Source organism: Gorilla gorilla, chromosome 12 (assembly GCF_029281585.2).
Source record: "Gorilla gorilla gorilla isolate KB3781 chromosome 12, NHGRI_mGorGor1-v2.1_pri, whole genome shotgun sequence".
NCBI classification, from domain to species: domain Eukaryota; kingdom Metazoa; phylum Chordata; class Mammalia; order Primates; family Hominidae; genus Gorilla; species Gorilla gorilla.
The window spans coordinates 111,447,097-111,465,024 of record NC_073236.2 but is presented as its reverse complement, the minus strand read 5'-3'; the positions used below and the strand labels follow the sequence as shown (position 1 = coordinate 111,465,024).

The following is a 17,928-nucleotide window of genomic DNA, read 5'->3' as shown; positions in this document are numbered from 1 at the left end:
TCTTTTTCCCTCTTGTGTTCCCAGGCTGGTCAGGCTCCTGCTGGGCGATAGATGGAGGTGAGAGGATGTGGGCTAGGGCTGGGTCTGGGCAAGGGCTCTGTGAGGGAGCAGGGTTAGGCACTCTCCCCCGCTCCCCCCCCCCACCTGCCTCCCACCTCTACTCTCTGCAGATAGCCCTTGCCCCCAGGCTGCAGCCCAGTTGACATCCCTGAGCCTGGGCCACCAAGCGCAGCTCCCTTGCGCCCTCTAGTGTCTGCCCCTGTCAGGTACAGGGTGCCTTGGGCCAATCTCTGAACCTAGAATTGACCTTCCAAACCGGGCCATTCCTAAGCATGAGGTGGACTCTGTTGACAATGATGCTGGGCAGCAGACACAAAAAGAGACTGGGCCAGCTGTCTTTTCACTCCACTCAGGTCAGAAGTGCCCCCTCCCCACTCCACTGTGGTCCCCAGAACCATCTCTGGGAACCACCCCATTTGTAAATGAGATAATGCATGTGACATGCTTAGCAAGGGGCTGGGAGAGTAGGGTACCAGTGACTATGTGGTCAATGAACAGCTATTAGCTCCACTAGGTAGAAGTGATGGTCTGTTTGGTCCTGTGCTGGGGGCTCGTTTCCAGGCGGGAGGACAGAGAAGCTCTGTCCAGCGCTGCTGAGGCAGGAATGAGGACTCCATGTTCGGAGTCTGGCACGGAGCAGGAGGGTGGTTGGATGGCTCGGTGTGTGTTGGCTGCAAGAGCAAATGCAAAACGTCAGCCTGAGATTAATCAAGACATCCTTCCACTTGCCGTTTCAGGTCTTGTTGGGGAGTTTGGAAGGAAAACTGCCTTTCCAGCAAGATGTTTTGACATGATGCCTTTTCCCTGGCATGCGTTGTCTCCTTCTCCCCACCCAACCCCTTTGCCACAGCTTTAGGGATGACCTCTGCCCTGCTGGGTGCCCTTGATGACTAACACAGCAAGTGTGTGGACCGCCACCTGTCCTGGCCTCACCCACCTTCACCCTCCATTTCCTCATGACTGCCCCCGTGGCTTCTAGGGGGAAGGCCCCAGACAGGTTTGCTAAACTACTGACTCCCAGGGCTCCCTGACAGGGCCTGATGCAGGGTGGCCAGCGGTTGTGACCCCTAGACCAGGTGGGTCCCAGCACAGGGACCTGAGCCCCACCCTCAGGGAGCTGGCGGCTACACGGGGAGTGGTCACCTGTACAGATAAATCTAGTGGAAAGCCCCCATGGCCAGAACCAGGGCGGAGGGCCTGGGGCAGGCTCTGGAGTATAGAAGAGGGAAGGCGCCTTTGGAACAGACAGCAGAGAGAAGAGCCTGCAGGATGAGTGCGAAGGATTGCTGTGGACAGAGGTGGGCCAGGGCTCAGCTCGAGGGCTCCCAGGGAAAGGAGCCTGGGGTGTCCAGGGCACCGTATGTGTGTGTGTATGTGTGTGTGCGCACGTGCGTGTATGTTCGTGTGCATAGGTATGATTCAGGGAGACATAAGGGACTTTGGCAAAGTCAGGGGGATGTGGGGGCTAAGCAAACACCACTTTGAAGACTTCTCTTTGGCATGGGGTGACAAGCCAGGTCTGGTGCTTTGCTGAGGAAAGGGAGAAAACTCTGAGTTGGTTTTTGTGTTCCTCAAACCAGTTTGCCCACATCCTTGGCATCATCTGTGCCCTGTGAAGGGCCCGCTTGGAGCCATGCATGTCTGGGCCTGAGGGTGGCGGTGCCTACGTGAGGCCCTGCAGTCTCTTCAGGATCTCCCCGAGAGGGGCACCTGGCCACTGTTGGAGCTGCGAGGGGCCTGGCCCAGCTCACCCGCCTCTCCTGCTTCTCATCCAACCCCTGCTGCTGAGAGCTCTGGCAGCCTCTGTGTGCACAGCAGGCCTGGGCTCAGTCACAGATAGCTCTTCTGTCTGCTCCATGGTGGCTCTCCTCAGGGCCTTGGCTCTCATGTGAGGCTTCCAGCTGCTGCTCACACTCAGAGCTTTGCATGACCAGCAACACACAGACAGATAAGAGCATTGGGTCTAGGGCGAGAAAATCCTGGGTTCAAAATCAGGCTCTGCCATTTACCAGCTATGTGGCCTCAGGCAGGTTGAACTCTTTGAGCCGCAGTTATCTCATCTGTAAACTGGGGATAATAACACTTAATGGTACTTATCTCATGGGGTTGTCATGAGGATCAAATGAGATGATGTGTGTGCAAACACCTTACAGAGGGCTCCACTAATGGAAGGCATTATTATTGCTGTTTCCATACCACACGACACTTACCCAAGAATGGAAGTTCATGTTCTGAGTGTCAATGACGTGTCCAGCATTCCTCCTGTGCTCATTTCATAACTATTCGTTGAGCCTCCTTGGTGCCAGGCACTGTTCTAGACTCTTGGGCCATAAAAATCAATAAAACACAAGATCCCTGCCTCCTTACGGCTGACCTTCTAGGGGACAGACTTTCATATACCTCAATCTACTTAGCACACATTCCAGCCTCTCTCTGGCATCTGCAAACTCAAGTCTGCAAGGTTAAGCAACATCCTAAGCTGCTAGGAACTCTCTCCATAAGTACTCATCCAGATGGCCTGGTGATACGGACAGGAGACAGGGAAATACTGGGTAGAAGAGGGTGGCTCCTGGCAAAGGCCCCACCCTCAAGCCTGAAGACCCACGGCCCTAAATGAGGACAGGCATTCCTGTTTTTGAGCGGAAAAAGTTGCCTTTTGGCCTGCCACACCCCCTATCCTGCACCCATATAAACCCTGAACCCCAGGCTTCAGAAACAGACAAGCAAGCCAGCAGACCAGCAGACGGACAGTGGAACGATGCAGTAGAGAAAGAGAGAGGAGGAGGAATATCTGAACGCAGAGAGGAGTTTGACTGGGAACGGTCAGAGAGGAGTCCGGCTGCTGGGCGCCTGACTCCAGGGGAAGATCACCTTCCTACTCCATACCCCGCTTCTGGCTCCTCATCCGTCCCACTGAAAGCTACCTCTACCATTCAATAAAACCTCGCATTCATCTTTCAAGCCCATGTGCAATCCAGTTTTTCCGGGATGCTGGACAAGAGCTTGTGATACAGAGAGCTGTCACACTGGCCCTCTGCCCTTGCAAAAAGGCAGAGGGTCCATTGAGCTGGTTAACACATGCTGTCTGCGGACAGCAAAGCTGAAAGAGCTTTGTAACACTGGGGTTGCAGGCACCCACCTTTAGACACTACAGTAGGGCCAGAGCCCAAATGGCTCACCCTGGCCTCTGCACCTTCCCATCTGCATGCTCCCCCTCCTGAGAGGGGTTTGAGCAGCAGGGGTGACCGAAAAGGCAAGCGGCACATCCTGTGAGGGGGATCGGGGACCTCTCCTGTTTCACTGCAGAAGTCCTTTCGTGGCAAAACAAAGTCATGTTGAGACAACACTCAGAGCATTGTCTTGAAAAGGGAGCACAATCATTAAGAGTAGTTGCCCATTTTACAGATGAGGAAATTGGGGCCCAGAAAAGTTTAACTGCCTTGCCCTAGGTTATGCTGCTGCTCAGTAACAAAATAACTTAGTCAACAAATATTTGCTGAGCTCCTATTTTGTGCCAGCCACTGCTTTGGGCACTGGGGCACAGTCAGTGCCTTAGTGGAGCTTGCATTCTCTAAAGGGGTGACTTAAAATAAATATGTAAACAGGTGAGCTCATTTCAGACATGATGAGTGCTAGGCGGAAAATCATACAAGATAATGGGAGGGACAGTGACTTAGGAATGGGGTAGTTGGGGAAGGCCTCCGGGGAGGTGACACTGAAGTCAAGGAACCAAGCAGAGGACACTTCCGGTGGAAGTTATCCTAAATGGTGACCCAGATAAGAGACTCAAAGGATTCCCTACAGCTCACTTAAAAGGCAAAGGAGAAAATGTGGCTGTGAGTCCTCCTAGGGAGAGCAGGGGTTTCTGAGCTGTGGCCTGAGGAGCCAGGTGGCCCTCCTTGTAAAACAGAGCTCAGGGCATCTGGGGATCCTTTTGTTTTGTTTTCTAATAGACTTTATTTTTTAGGTTCATAGCAAATTTGAAAACAAAGTATACAGAGTCCCCATATACCCCTGCCCCTACATGTGTAGTACATTCATTAAATCAAGAACCCACATGGATGCATCATCACCCAAAGTCTATATTTACATTGGGGTTCACTCTTGGTGTTGATGTCCTATGAGTTCTAACCAAAGTGTGGTGACTTTATCCACTGTCACAGCATCTTAGAGTAGTTTCACAGCCCTAAAAATCCTCTGTGCTCTGCCTGTTCATCCCTCCCTCCCACAACCCCTGGCACCCACTGGTCTTTCTGCTGTCTCCGTAGTCTTGCCTTTCCCAGAGTGTCATATAGTTGGAATCATACAGTATGCACCCTGTTCATACCGGCTTCTTCCACTTAATAATATACATTTAAGTTTTCTCCATGTCTTTTCATGGCTTGGCAGCACATTTCTTTTTAGCGTTGAAAGAAATTTGCATTTTCTGGATATAGGGGCTTGATATGGTTTGGCTCCGTGTCCCCACCCAAATCTCATCTTGAATGATACGCCTGTAACTCCCACATGTTGTGGGAGGGACCCGGTGGGAGATCATTGAATCATGGGGGTGCTTTCTCTCATACTTTCCTTATGGTAGTAAGTCTCATGAGATCTGATTTTTTTTTTAATAGGGAGTTTCTGCTTTCGCTTCTGCCTCATTTTTTTCTTGCTGCCGCCATGTAAGTAGTACCGTTCGCCTTCCGCCGTGATTGTGAGGCCTCCCCAGCCACGCAGAACTGTGAGTCCAATCAGCCTCATTCTTTTGTAAATTGCCCAGTCTCGCGTATGTCTTTATCAGCAGCGTGAAAACGGACTAATACAGGCTTCTTTCTTGTTTTGTTTGCTTGACATTTGGCTTTTTCCTTGCTTTCCTGCAGTGGTTTCAGCCTGCAAGCCCTTTCATCTCCGAGGGATGGGTTGGGGCAGGGCCATGCTGTTGCGGGTGCTGTGTTCTCCAGGCTGGGAAAGGCAAGGCCATTCTGGGCCCTGAGGCTGCGTCACCTCCGGTGCCCAACAGGCGGCCACACCACCATGTTCTGCTTTAAACAGGTCATGACTGCGTGGGGCATAGGGTTATTGGGGCATTGTGTGCAGGACCAAGATGGAAATGGGGGCTGCTCCCCCCAGGCCTCTTCTCCCTCCTGCTCCCTTGGGCCAGGTGGGCAGCTCAGTTGTATTTCTTGGTTTGGGAAGGGGGAAGATCTGGGGCATTTTGCCATTTGCTCGCCTAGCCCTCACTCAGTATTGTCTCCTGGAAGACTGGAAAGTTCTGGGAAATCCGGTCCTCATCATAGAATCTGATCTCAAGTAGGTGGCTCCCAGCGCAAAGGTTCCATTTGCCTGGAGAGAGCCTCATGGGGTGAGGAGAAAGGATGCTGGTATGTTTTGCCCTTGGGGCTGGCAGCCTAAAGGGAAAAACATTTCTGGTGAAGGAGGCTGCTGCCTTTTGTCATCGAGATTGAACCCTAGCAACAGAGGGATGGGTAAACAAAATGTGTTCTATCCATACAATGGAGATGATTCAGCCTGAAGAAGTAAGGAAATTCTGACACCTGCTATAGCATGGATGAGCCTTGAGGACATCTGTTAAGTAAAATAAGCCAGTCACAAAATGGCGAATATTGTCTGATTCTACTTGATAGGAGTAGTCAAATTCATAGAGACAGGAAGTAGAAGGGTGACTGCCAGGAGCCCGAGGAAGGGAGAAATGGGGAATCAGTGTCCAACAGGTGCAGGTTTCAGTTTTGGATGATAAAACGAGTTCTGCCTTTGCAGCAACATGGATGGAGCTGGAGATCATTGTCCTAAGCAAACTGAGGTAGGAACAGAAAACCAAATACCGTGTGTTCTCACTTATAAGTGGGAGCTAAATAATGAGAACACATGGACACAGAGAGGGGAACAACACACACTGGGGCCTCTCAGAGGGTGGAGGGTGGGAGGAGGGAGAGGATCAGGAAAAATAACGAATGGGTACTAGGCTTAATACCTGGTTGATAACATAATCTGTACAACAAACCCCCATGACACATGTTGACCTAAGTTACAAACCTGCACATGTACCTGTAATTAAAAGTTTAAAAAATAAAGAATTCTGGAAATGGATGATGGTGTTGGTTGCCCAGCATTGTGGGTGTAGTTAACACCACTGAACTGTACACTTAAAAATGGTTAAAATGGTAAATTTTATGTTATGGCTGTGTCAATCTAAAGAAAGAAATGGAGGCAAAATTAATATAGAGCTTATTTGGGCCAAGGTTAAGGACTATAGCTCAGGACACACTTCCAAGTTGCCTTGGCAATGCTCTGTTTGGCCTCTGCTACAAGCAGTTTATTTTGTTTTTTTTTGTTTTTTGTTTTTTGAGACGGAGTCTCGCTCTGTCGCCCAGGCTGGAGTACAGTGGCACGATTTCGGTTCACTGCAACCTCTGCCTCCCGGGTTCAAGTGATTCTCCTGACTCAGCCTCCCGAGTAGCTGGGACTACAGGTGTGCACCACCACGCCCGGCTAATTTTTGTATCTTTAGTAGAGATGGGGTTTCACTATGTTGACCAGGCTGGTCTTGAACCCCTGACTTCAGGTGATCCGCCCGCCTTGGCTTTCCAAAGTGCTGGGATTACAGGCCACTGCGCCTGGCCACAAACAGGGTTTTAAAAGTTAAAGGGGGCGGGTGCTCAGGAGGCTGAGGCAGCTTGAGCCCAGGAGTTTGAGTCTAGCCTGGGTGACATAGCAAGACCTTGTCTCTTAAAAAACTTTTTTAATTGCTTAAACATTTTAGTCAAAAAGGCAAAAGGAGACAATGAGTGGGCTGATAAAAAGTTGTTTGTCAGGAATTCTCATCAGTTAATGGAAATAACATTTATTAGTAATTGGCTATACATTGTTGAACTACAGGGTAAGAGTTATGACGTCCAGAGTGTGTAGCATTTTATAGCTACTTGGTGTCAGTTAGTCTTAGAGCCCACATAGCAAGGGGCTGTAAGACATAATTATTTAGCCCAAGATGGTGGAGAGGATGAGATGTGGCATGCTGTCACTTTTCTTGTTTTTTTTAACTATTACAAAAGTTTATTTAACAAAAAGTCTAATATGAAAATTTTCATGACAAAATTTTTACATCATAGTGAAATGGGCCCTTTGGAGAGGGGACATGAAAGTCTCTGTTGAACAGCCACTATTTACACTTGTTCCAAGGCTTCTGACATGATGATACTATTTCCTCATCTTACCAGCATTGCAATATTGTTCTGTTGCTTGCTAGTTGCCATCTCCACACATTCATCTATCACAAGATTCATAAAGGGATAAATCCTCGCAGCATTCCTTGGACATGTCTGCCACCGTTTAATTTCAATGATAACTTCTTGTCCATAATTTTTTTCAGCTTGTGAGGGTGAGCTTTGCCACCTGTTCTGCAGTCTCACAGGTGCCTTGAAACGGAATGTGATGTTGTTACTTTTCATTGCCTCTCTGGGCCTGATAACTAAAGAGCGTGCAGATAAAAAGGTTCTCTTCTTTCTCATATATTTTACTACAATAAAAAAATTTTTAGACCAGGGCAGTGTGACTCATGCCTGTAATCCTAGCATTTTGGGAAGCTGAGGTGGGTGGATCACCTGAGGTCAGGAGTCGAGACCAGCCTGGCCAACATGGTGAAACCCCATCTCTACTAAAAATACAAAAATTAGCTAGGCATGGTGGTGCATACCTGTAATTTCAGCTACTTGGGAGGCTGAGGCAGGAGAATCGTTGAACCCGGGGGGCGGAGGTTGCGGTGAGCAGAGGTTGCTCCACTGCACTCCAGCCTGGGTGAAAGAGTGAGACTCTGTCTCAAAAATAAAAAAAATAAAAAAAAAAAAATTAGCCAGGTGTGGTGGAGTATGCCTGTGGTCCCAGCTACTTGGGGGTTGAGGCATGAGGATTGCTTGAACCTGGGAGGTCAAGGCTGCAGGGACCTCCACCTGCCTATATCTTACGCCTTATAAACTAAGATCATGCCACTGTACTCCAGTCTGGGTCACAAAGTGAGACCCTGTCTCAAAAAAAAGACTGAACCAGGATCACGAAGCGCAGAGAGCCTATGCCATCATTTTACCACTGTTCACACAACCCTCTCTACAACAGTCTGACTCCTTCACAGATGGAGATCTCACTACCTGGAGAGCTTTGAATCTCAAGTGGGAAAACCTGCGCTGGCACCTGGGCACTAAGCCTCAGCTTCCTCACACCTCAAATGGAAGAAGTAGCACTTGCGCAGTCCTACCTCACAGAGCCGCCATGAGGATCAATGAGGTAATATGCGGAAAAATACTTTTAAACTCTAAAGCACTCTGAACAGATAAGGGATTATTAGCATTATTATAATTGCCCACGTAGGTCATCGGCTCCATTAGGGGATCGTTCTGATTGTTGGGAAGTTCCGGCAGAGTTGTGAAGTAGCAAAGGTTGTTCTTACTATTACCTCACCTCTTACTATATATATCTTGGTATGTCTCTCTTCTTTTAGCAACTTCATGCTCCATCCCAACCCTTGTTATCCTGAGCAGTGCCTGTATCTTATCCTCCTGCTTAGATCTTATGCCTTGGGAACTAAGATGCTACCTCCTCCAGAAAGCCTTCCCAGATACTCCCTCCCTCTCCCCTCACCTGGGCCAGATGAAGTCTTGGGACCTGTGTGATGCAATGAATATGTAATGAGATCAAAAAGACATAGGTTTGAATTCTGCTGCCATTGTTTACTATTCACGTGACCTTGGTAAAACACAACCTTCTTGGGCCTCAACATCTCCCTGTAAAGTAATGGCAATAAACTGCCTAACAGAATGATAATGAAGATTAAATAATATAACATAATCAACAGGGCTAGAATGTGGAGGATGCTTAATAAATAATGGTTTCTTTCATTTGAACTCTCATAGCCCGTTATCTGAACTTTCAGTCTTACATTATAGATAATAGTATCATTCATTCATTCATTCAACAATTGCTTAATTGAATATGAAGGCAGTAAGTGTTAAGAAGAAAAACAGAGCAAGATAGGAAATGTGTGCTCTATTGCTATTTTATTTTGAGTAGCTAGGAAACATTTCATTGATGAGGCATCATTTGAACAGAGAACTGAGGGAGTGAGTCCTGTAGTTACCAGAGAAGATACCAGGACAAATGTAAAGTCCCTGAGGCAGGTACATGGTGTCTTTGAGGAACAGCAAGGAAGCCAACGTGGCCAGATCACAGCAAGAGAAGGAGGAAGTGTATAAAGAGGGGAAGATGAGAGAAGTATCTGGGTCCACATCACCCGGGGCCTTTGTAGACTGTGCTAAGGACTCATTTCTTTTCCTTGATAAGGTACCAGTGGAGAGTGTTGAGCAAAGAGTGAAAAACTGGCATAGGTGTTAAAAGGTTTCCTTGGCTGCTATGTGGAAAATCACCTGTACAGTACCAGGAGTAGAAATAGGAGATCAGGGCTGAGTGTGGCAGCTCACACCTGTAATCCCAGCACTTTGGGAGGGCGAGTCAGGAGACCAGCCTGGGCAACATACTGAGACCCCACCTCTACAAAATAAAATAAATAAAATAAAATAAAATAAAATAAAATAAATAGGAGATCAATGAGTAGGCTATTGCAGCAATCCAGATGTATTCAAAACTCTTCTAGAAATAAGAAAAAATAAAAAAACAGTGGCTTGGACCAGGAAGACAAAGAAAGGCGGAAAAAATGGTCAGATTCTGAATACATTTTAATTTGAAGATAGAAACAAGAATCCTTGTTGGGGTGTGAGAAAAAGAATGAATGCCATGGTTTTTGCCTGGGAACCATTAAGCCAGTGTTTCCATCACGAAGACAGGCAAGTCTATGGGAGAAAGCAGGTTTAGGTGGGGCAGAGTGGGAATCAGGATTTTTGTATTGACCTAGCTTTTTACTGTTTCCCACAGTCTTCCTTTGTTTCTAATGATCCACATTTGTCTTCTGTATTGTTGCCTTTCAGCCTGAGAACTTTCTTTAGCATTTCTTGTAGTGAAGATGCTAATGGTGAATTCTTTTAGTTTTCTTGTTTTTGGGGAAATATCTTTGTTTTACCTTCATTTTTGAAGGATATTTCATAAATCTGGGGTTGAAAAACTGGCTTCTGCCCTCCATGGTTTCTGATGAGAAGTCACCAGTGATTTGATTTTTTTTCCACCCCGTGTGTAACATATCTTTTTTCTTGGGCTGTGTCAAGATTTCCTCTTTATCTTTGATTTTTAGCAGTTGGACTATGATGTGCCTAAGGGAGATTTTCTTTGTATTTATCCTACTTGAGGTATGCTGGGTTTCTTGAGTCTGTAAATGCATGTCTTTCACCAAATAAAGGGAAATTTTAGCCATTGTTTCTTCAAATATTTTCTCTTCTTTTATCCTGTAGTCTTTCTTTTTTCCTTCTGGGGTTTCATTTCACATGTTAAACATTTTGATACTGTTTTTACGGGCTTTTGAGGCTCTGTGTTTTTGTTGTTGTTGTTTGTTTTCAATCTTTGTTCTCTTTGTTGTGATTGGATACTTTTTCTACTGATCTAATTTCAAGGTTGTTGACTCCTTTATTATCTGAACACTGTTGTTAAGCCAAACTGGTGAATCTTTTATTTCAAACATTATCTTTTCCAGTTCTAGAATTTCTATTTAGTTTTCCTCTAAATCAAGTTTATTTCTCTGCTGAGCTTTCCTATCTTTTTATTTGTTGTACGTGTATCATCCTCAGCTTGCAAAGCATAGTTATAATAGCTACTTGAGAATTATGATTTTGTTAATTCCAATATCTAGGTCATCTCAGGGTCAGTCTCTGTTGATTGTCTTGTCTCTTAAAAATGGATCACATTTTCCCTGTTCTTCATATACGAAATAATTTGGATATTCTGAACATTATGATTGTTAAGTTGTGGAGACTCTGGATCCTGTTATTTCCCCTAACTGCTGATTTTTTTTTTTTTAATGTAGATTCTTACTTTGTCACTCAGGCTGGAGTGTGGTGGCACAATCATAGCTCACTGCAGTCTCAAACTTCTGGGTTCAAGCGATCTTCCCACCTCAAGCCTCCCAAGTAGCCACGATGCCTGGCTACTTTTTTAAATTTTTATTTAAATTTTATTTTTTGTAGAGAGGTGTCTCGCTATGTTGCCTAGTCTGGTCTCACACTCCTGGCTTCAAGTGCTCCTCTGGCTCCAGCTTCCCAAAGCACTGGGATTAAAGGATTGAGCCACTATGTCTGGCCAAATGCTGATTTTTAAATTTTGTTTTGTTTTAAGCTGTTAACTTGGTTGGATCAAGCTGTAAACCATCTCTTGAGCACCAGTTTAAATCTCAGTTTAGTTTGTGCATTCTTATCTGGGCTGCTTGAGCCTGCCTCATGCATGCATGGACTAGGAATTGGCCAGAGATTTGGACAGTTTATACACAGAATTTGTGGTTCTTCTTCTCTGCGCCTCTGTATTTATGGATTCTCCCTCTCACTTTCCAATGGCTGTGGTTGCCTCGAACTCTATCCTTTGATTCTTTAGGCCAGAAGGACTGCAGACTTTCTATCATCATTTTATCTGCCCTGTGTGACTCTACCATGGCCTGCCTTTTGGATAAAAGCCATAAAAACCATGAAACTCATCCCATATGCATTTTCATTTTCCAAGTAGTAACTCCTCTCCAGAAACTGCCTGATTTTGTTCACACTCCAGGGCCTTCAGGTCGTTGTTTTTCCTATTTTGTTCACAGTTTATGGTAGTTACCTGTAGGGGTTTATACAGCAGGAGCTCACTATGCTACCCTGGAAACAGAACTGCGAGAAGTTTTGTTTGGACACATTACATTTCAGATGGTCACAAGATGTGCAAGTGAAGATGTGCACTAGCCAGTTGGATATATGCACCCGGAGCTCTGGAGATAAATCATTTAACATTTGACAGGGTATAGAAGGTATGAAGAGTCATGCGTGTGGGTAAAATCACCTAGGCCGTGAGTGTAGATGCATAAGAGAAACAGGTCCAGAACCCAGATCAGTGCACTCCAGTGTTTACACACCAGCATGATGAGGAAGAAGTAAGAATGCAGATGAGAAAGAGTGGGCAATGTCGGAAGAGGAAAACCACAAGAGCGTTGTCTTGAAGTCAAAATGAAGAAAGTATTTCAAAAAGAGACAGAGTGACCAATGGTATCAAATGCTGTTAATGGCTTAAGTAAGATAAAGATGAAAAGTTCACTACTGGGTTTAGCAACATGAAGGTCCTTGGTGAACTGACAACAGTTTTGTTCCAGTGGAAGACTCAGAACTCACTGAAATGAAGAATTGAATCCATAAGTTTGGAGAAAGCTTTCAAGAAATTTTAACTGCCAAGAGAACAGAAAAATAGGATTGAAGCTAGAGGGGGCTATGAGGTCAAGAGAAGTTATGTTTTGATTTTCGACATTGGGAAAAATTATATCATGTTGGTAGGCCAGAGGGCATAATTGAGAGGGGATCATTGATGTGTCAGGAAAGTGAGAGTTGGGCCGGGTGTGGAGGCTCACACCTGTGATCCTAGCACTTTGGGAGGCCAAGGTGGGAGGATCATTTGAGCTCAGGAGTTCAAGACCAGCCTGGGCAACACAGAGAGACCCCATCTCTAATTTAAAGGAAAAAAAAGAAAGTGAGAGTACAGAATCCTGTGCTCCAATGGAGAGCCAGCCTTAGATAGAATTGTAGGCAGCTCATTCATAGCAACTGTCAAAAGCCACACCATCATTTTTTGTCAGTTCCTTCAGTCTGCAGATGATATTAAAGAAACCTATTCAATAAGTTAGGCAATTCAGGAATATGGAGACAGGGAATACAGACTATGCCACTAATTCATTGCCATACCCCAGGCAATCTTATGGAAGAGGCACTAAGGGGCTGAGGTGGAGGGATGGAGGGAACAGGACTGGCCATGGGGTGGACTCCAAAGACATGATGCATGCAGAAGTTCCTGGCTTCCTCCTGGGGTAGGGTGAGGAGTGTGGCCAATATGCAAGTGTCAGGATGGTGGTGGTCACGGTGGGGAGGTATGTCTGCGAATGGCGGGACACACGGACCTCATTTGAGAAGACGGATAGCAGCTTCCGGAGGAAAGTCTGGAATCTGCCTGTGTACTCTGCTGTGGCCTCTTCGACTCAGGAATGAAGCCCATCAGAGCTTGGTCCCAGGCCTGGTTGTCACCTTGCTCCCATCAGGATTGCACCTGGTTGCCATCTTGCTCCACCCCTGGCCAGATAAAATTAATCTGAGACAGGATTTGGCTCACAGAGCAGGGTTGCCCCCACTCTGTCTCTGACCTAGTGGCTTTCAAACTCTTTTTCACCAATTTTACATCGTAATTTGGTGCACACACATATATGATATATAGACTTACATAGTATTGGAACAAAACTTTAATGAAACAATTGGTCATTTAATCACTTGTGATGCGCTCTGGTATTTTCCTTTTTTTTTAAATGCTAGTTACAACCAACGAAACTGATTTCATGACTTCTAACCTGTAGTTGGGAAAATACCACTGTAACCACATAGATGACTTTGCTCTGGTCTGTCTCGTTCTTTCAGGGTGATGAGCAGCATAAAGATTCCAAGAAGCCTCAAACTGAGTTGATTATCTCGGTGTATCTATCTATTCCCATAGATTAGCAAATGTGAACTTTAGAGCACATTTATGTAAATGTACTGTTGGTTTCCCTTGACCTGACCTCAAACCTGACTTACTTTTCTGCACACTGAGAGCTACAGTGCTGAGCTCACCACTTCATTCCTTTGTTCTCTCCTTATCTCATCCACTGCACCTCACATTCCATCTCTCCCCACTCAGTCCCCCTGGGAGCCCTTGAAGTTAAACTATTTGAATCATAGAATATCACAGGTGAAAGAGACCTAAGAAGTGTTTGATACAGTTATCCCTTTGGTGTAGTTCAGTGATCTCCAGTCTCTGCTTGCATTTCTCCAGTGACAGAGGGCTCACTACTTAGCAAGGTAGTTTCTTTCCTTTCTTTCTTCTTTCTTGCTCTTTCTTTCTTTTCCTTCCTTCCTTCCTTCCTTCCTTCCTTCCTTCCTTCCTTCCTTCCTTCCTTCCTTCCTTCCTTCCCTCCCTCCCTCCCTCCCTCCCTCTCTCCCTCCCTCCCTCCCTTCCTCTCTCTCTCTCTCTGTCTCTCTCTTTCTTTCTTTCCTTTTGGGCAGATACAGGGCCTTGCTTTGTTGCCCAGGCTGATCTGGAACTCCTAGACTCCAGCAATCCTCCTGTCTCTGCCTGCCAAAGTGCTGGGGTGGCAGGCGTGACCCACGGCACCCAGCCTCATATTTTCAAAATATGCCAGAAAGCTGCATTTTAAAATATAAAATCATCCCATTAAAAAATGCCAACTAATTCAAAATCTTTTTTAAATTTTTCATGAGCTGACAGCCCAGGCTCACTGAAGACACCGTGACACTCACATCTGCCTTCAGAGCCCAGTTCTGCGCCCGTAGTGCTGGGAGACTGAGTCTGGGCAGAGCCTGGTAACTTACCCACCCAGCTTTTACCCAGGTCTCTCCAGACGTTCTCAAGTCATTGCTGTAGCCAGGGCCAAATTCAAGAAAACAACCACATTTTCTGAAGAGCCAGAGGGAGCTGGCCTGAGTCTTGCACTAGTGGGTTTTTGTTTGTTTGTTTGTTTTTGGTAAGTGGAGAAAGCAAATGAACCTGGAATACTGTGTCAAAGAAGGCTTTCGATGGAATCCGATCCCCTACCCTGGCCAGGGTACTTACCTACTTGCTTCAGTCTTTCCTTAGCCTCTAGCTTCCTGAGTAACTTCCAACTTTCCTTCTCAATGACTCTGTTTGCTTATCTGTTTGCAAAGTAGTGAACATAAAAATCTTTTTGTGCACTTTCAGATATAAAACGTGCAATGACAGGGTAAAAATGTAGTTGCTTATCACAAAATTATAAAAGTATCATGGGATCCACAGAATTATAGACTTTTGGAGCAAGAATGGGCCTTTCAACCAGCTAGCTGGCCAAATGCGGTAAACGAATGCAGGGAGTAATTTGCCTAATGTTTTGATGCTGGGCCAGGTGTGGTGGCTCACACCTATAATCCCAGCACTTTCAGAGGCGAGTGGATCGCTTGAGCCCAGGAGTTCGAGACCAGCCTGGGCAACATGGTGAAACCCTGCCTGTACAAAAAAATTAACCAAGTGTGGTAGTGGTCCCAGCTGCATAGGAAGCTGAAGCAAGATGACAGATCACTTGAGCCCAGGAGGTCAAGACTGCAGTGAGCCATGATCGTGCCACTGCACTCCAGCCTGGGTGACAGAGCAAGACCCTGTCTCAAAAAAAAAAAAAAAGAAAGAAAGAAAGAAAATACATAGATACAGAAAGGTGAGGCATATAGAGGGCAAACCTCCCAGCAAGTCAGGACCAAAGCTGAGGTGACATCAGGCTCCTGCCCTCAGCCCCTGAGCTCTTTCTTCTACAGTAGGGCTGGGAAAGAAACATGTGAACCTGGGGTGGGAGCAGCGGGCACTCAGAAGGTGTGGGGTAGTAGGGGACCCAAAGGGTCTTGTGCACACTGGGAGGAGTGTGTGAATACGCCTACATGTGCCATGTGCCATAGCACACGTTCTTTGGAGAAGGCACAAGAGATTCACCGAGTCCCACAGGGATGTAGGGAGCTGTGTAATAATGTGAAATAATAATGTGAAACCCTCCTTGGAAATTAAGCCATTCATCAATTCACTCAGCCATTTTGCTAATTTATGAAATGCAGACTTTGGGCCATACCCTGCACCTCTCCTTTGGGAGAGGCAAAGGAGCAGAAGCCAGGCTGGCTGCCTTTTTGGAGCTTTCAGCCCTGGGTAGGGAGAAGAATCAGGCCCACATCTAATTAGGAACCAAAGCAGGACCAATTGAGTGGCAGGTGAAGAGCTCAGGCAGCAGGGGCTTGGGGGTTCAGACACCAGGGTGGTTACAAAGAGCTTCATGGAGGCAAAGGGCAAGGAGAGGATAGAGTCAGAAGGTGGAGGTCTGGGGCCTGGCCAGCAGGCAGAACAGACTCTCAGATGTAGTTTGGGATGTCTTGAGAAGGAGCCTTCATTTTACTCCTTCCTTGTACCAATGGGAGGAGTTTAAATTCTAGGTCTTCTTAAATTTTTTAAATTTTAAACATTTTTTGAGACAGGGTCTTTTTGTCACCCAGGCGGGAGTGCAGTGGCAGGATCATGGCTCACTACCTCCCAGGCTCAAGGGATCCTTCCACTTCAGCCTCCTAAGTAGATGGGACCACAGGCACACAGTCCGACTATTTTTTTTTTTTTTTTTGTAGAGATGGGGTCTCGCCATATTGCCCAGGCTAGTCTTGGACTCCTGTTCTCAAGCAATTCTCCTGCCTCGGCCTCCCAAAATGTTGGGATTCTAAGTATGAACCACCTCTCCTGGCCTCTAGGTCTTAATCTACATTCTAATTCATGGCTTTATTTATTTCAACACATTTTTATTGAGCAGCTACTCAGTGCTGTGCTGCTATGTGCTGGCAACTGGGGCTATAGAAAGGCAAAGTTCTCAAGGACTCCTGCATCTATACAAAGACAGACCTATGATCCACAAAAGACTGAGGATTAGGGCTATTCTGGGGGCACAGGGTGCCAGTGGGCCTGGCCAGAGGAGGGACACCAAGGAGATTAGGGGAAATGGCAGGGTGGTTTTCCAGGGGCACGGATTGCATTTGAAGTAAGAGTTATCCAGGCGGGGGAGGAGGGAGGGAAGGGGGTGGTCTCTGCTGAGAAAATACCGTATGCAAAGGCTCATAAATGATGAGTGCTGGGTGCATTTAGTCTAACTGGAGTATGAGGCATAAGGGCATGGTTGGGTAGAGGGCAGGAAAGGGGGCTGGGAGATGAACCCCAAAAATGTCCTTCCATTTGTCTGGGGGCTCCGGGAGGCTGCTGGACTGCTGATTAACTAATTCCCCAATAAGCCTTCAAGTGAGGCCCAATCCAGCTGGACAAGAGCTCCCCTTGTCACTGTGTGTGGTGACACCTATGATTTGCCTGGTCATTTAGTTCTTCTCTTAGGAAGAGGGCTGGATAAGGAGAGACTCTGCTCACCGCCCTGAGTGGGTTCCCTTTGCTTTGAGTTGTGTGGACTTCTGTGAGTAGACATCTACTGTCCTGGGGGAAGGACAGGCATGATGGGACAGTTTGGACCCCGTTCTCACATGTTCCTTTGCAGGTGGAGCTGGAAGGCTGCTGGGAAGGAGGTGTCAGCTGTGCAGTGGCCCTGAGCAGCCTCAGGAACCTGCCTCCTGCTTGCTGGGGACCATGATTTCTCACATCTCTAAGAGATGAAGGCAAATCCTCTGAGGTCAGCTGGTGGGAGAGAGACCCTGGGGCCTTAGGAAGGAAACTCTCTGAGCCTGGGAGATGCTGATCCAGTGCCCCTGGCCTAGCCAATCAGGGCCACTCTGGGTGTGCTGGAAAGAGAGGCTTCCCTCCCCATCCTTGGAGGGATTTTGGCTGGATACTGGCCAGCAGGCATTGCCTTAGTCATAGTGATGGCAGGGAACTGGGACAGCCCTGGCTGTGTGATTTCCACAGCCACCCCCACAGGGCCTCAATTCTTCAGTTTTCTATCCCAAGGGGACTAGTTGGAAGATCACTGACTGCTTAAACTGAGTAAGTCCCTGGGGGAAGGTGGATTTGTGGAAGAGCAAATTCTTGAAAAGGGAGAGCGTGGGCTAAAGCCATGTATTTATTTACTTATTTATTCATTCAACGTTTTGTTTTTTCTTTACTTGTTTAAAAAAAAACACTTCATCTCTTTGAAAAAATAGAAATAATACAGAAATCAACAAAGCCAGAAAAATGTTCCCCCTTGCGGGA

The 17,928-nt window shown here is 46.6% G+C and overlaps 1 pseudogene; it reads right to left on the bottom strand.

Annotated features, from left to right (window-relative positions):
* Positions 1 to 7,220: 7,220 nt before the first annotated feature.
* LOC101128540 (small nuclear ribonucleoprotein G-like) lies at positions 7,221 to 7,438 on the bottom strand (annotated as a pseudogene).
* Between the last annotated feature and the right edge of the window lie 10,490 nt (positions 7,439 to 17,928).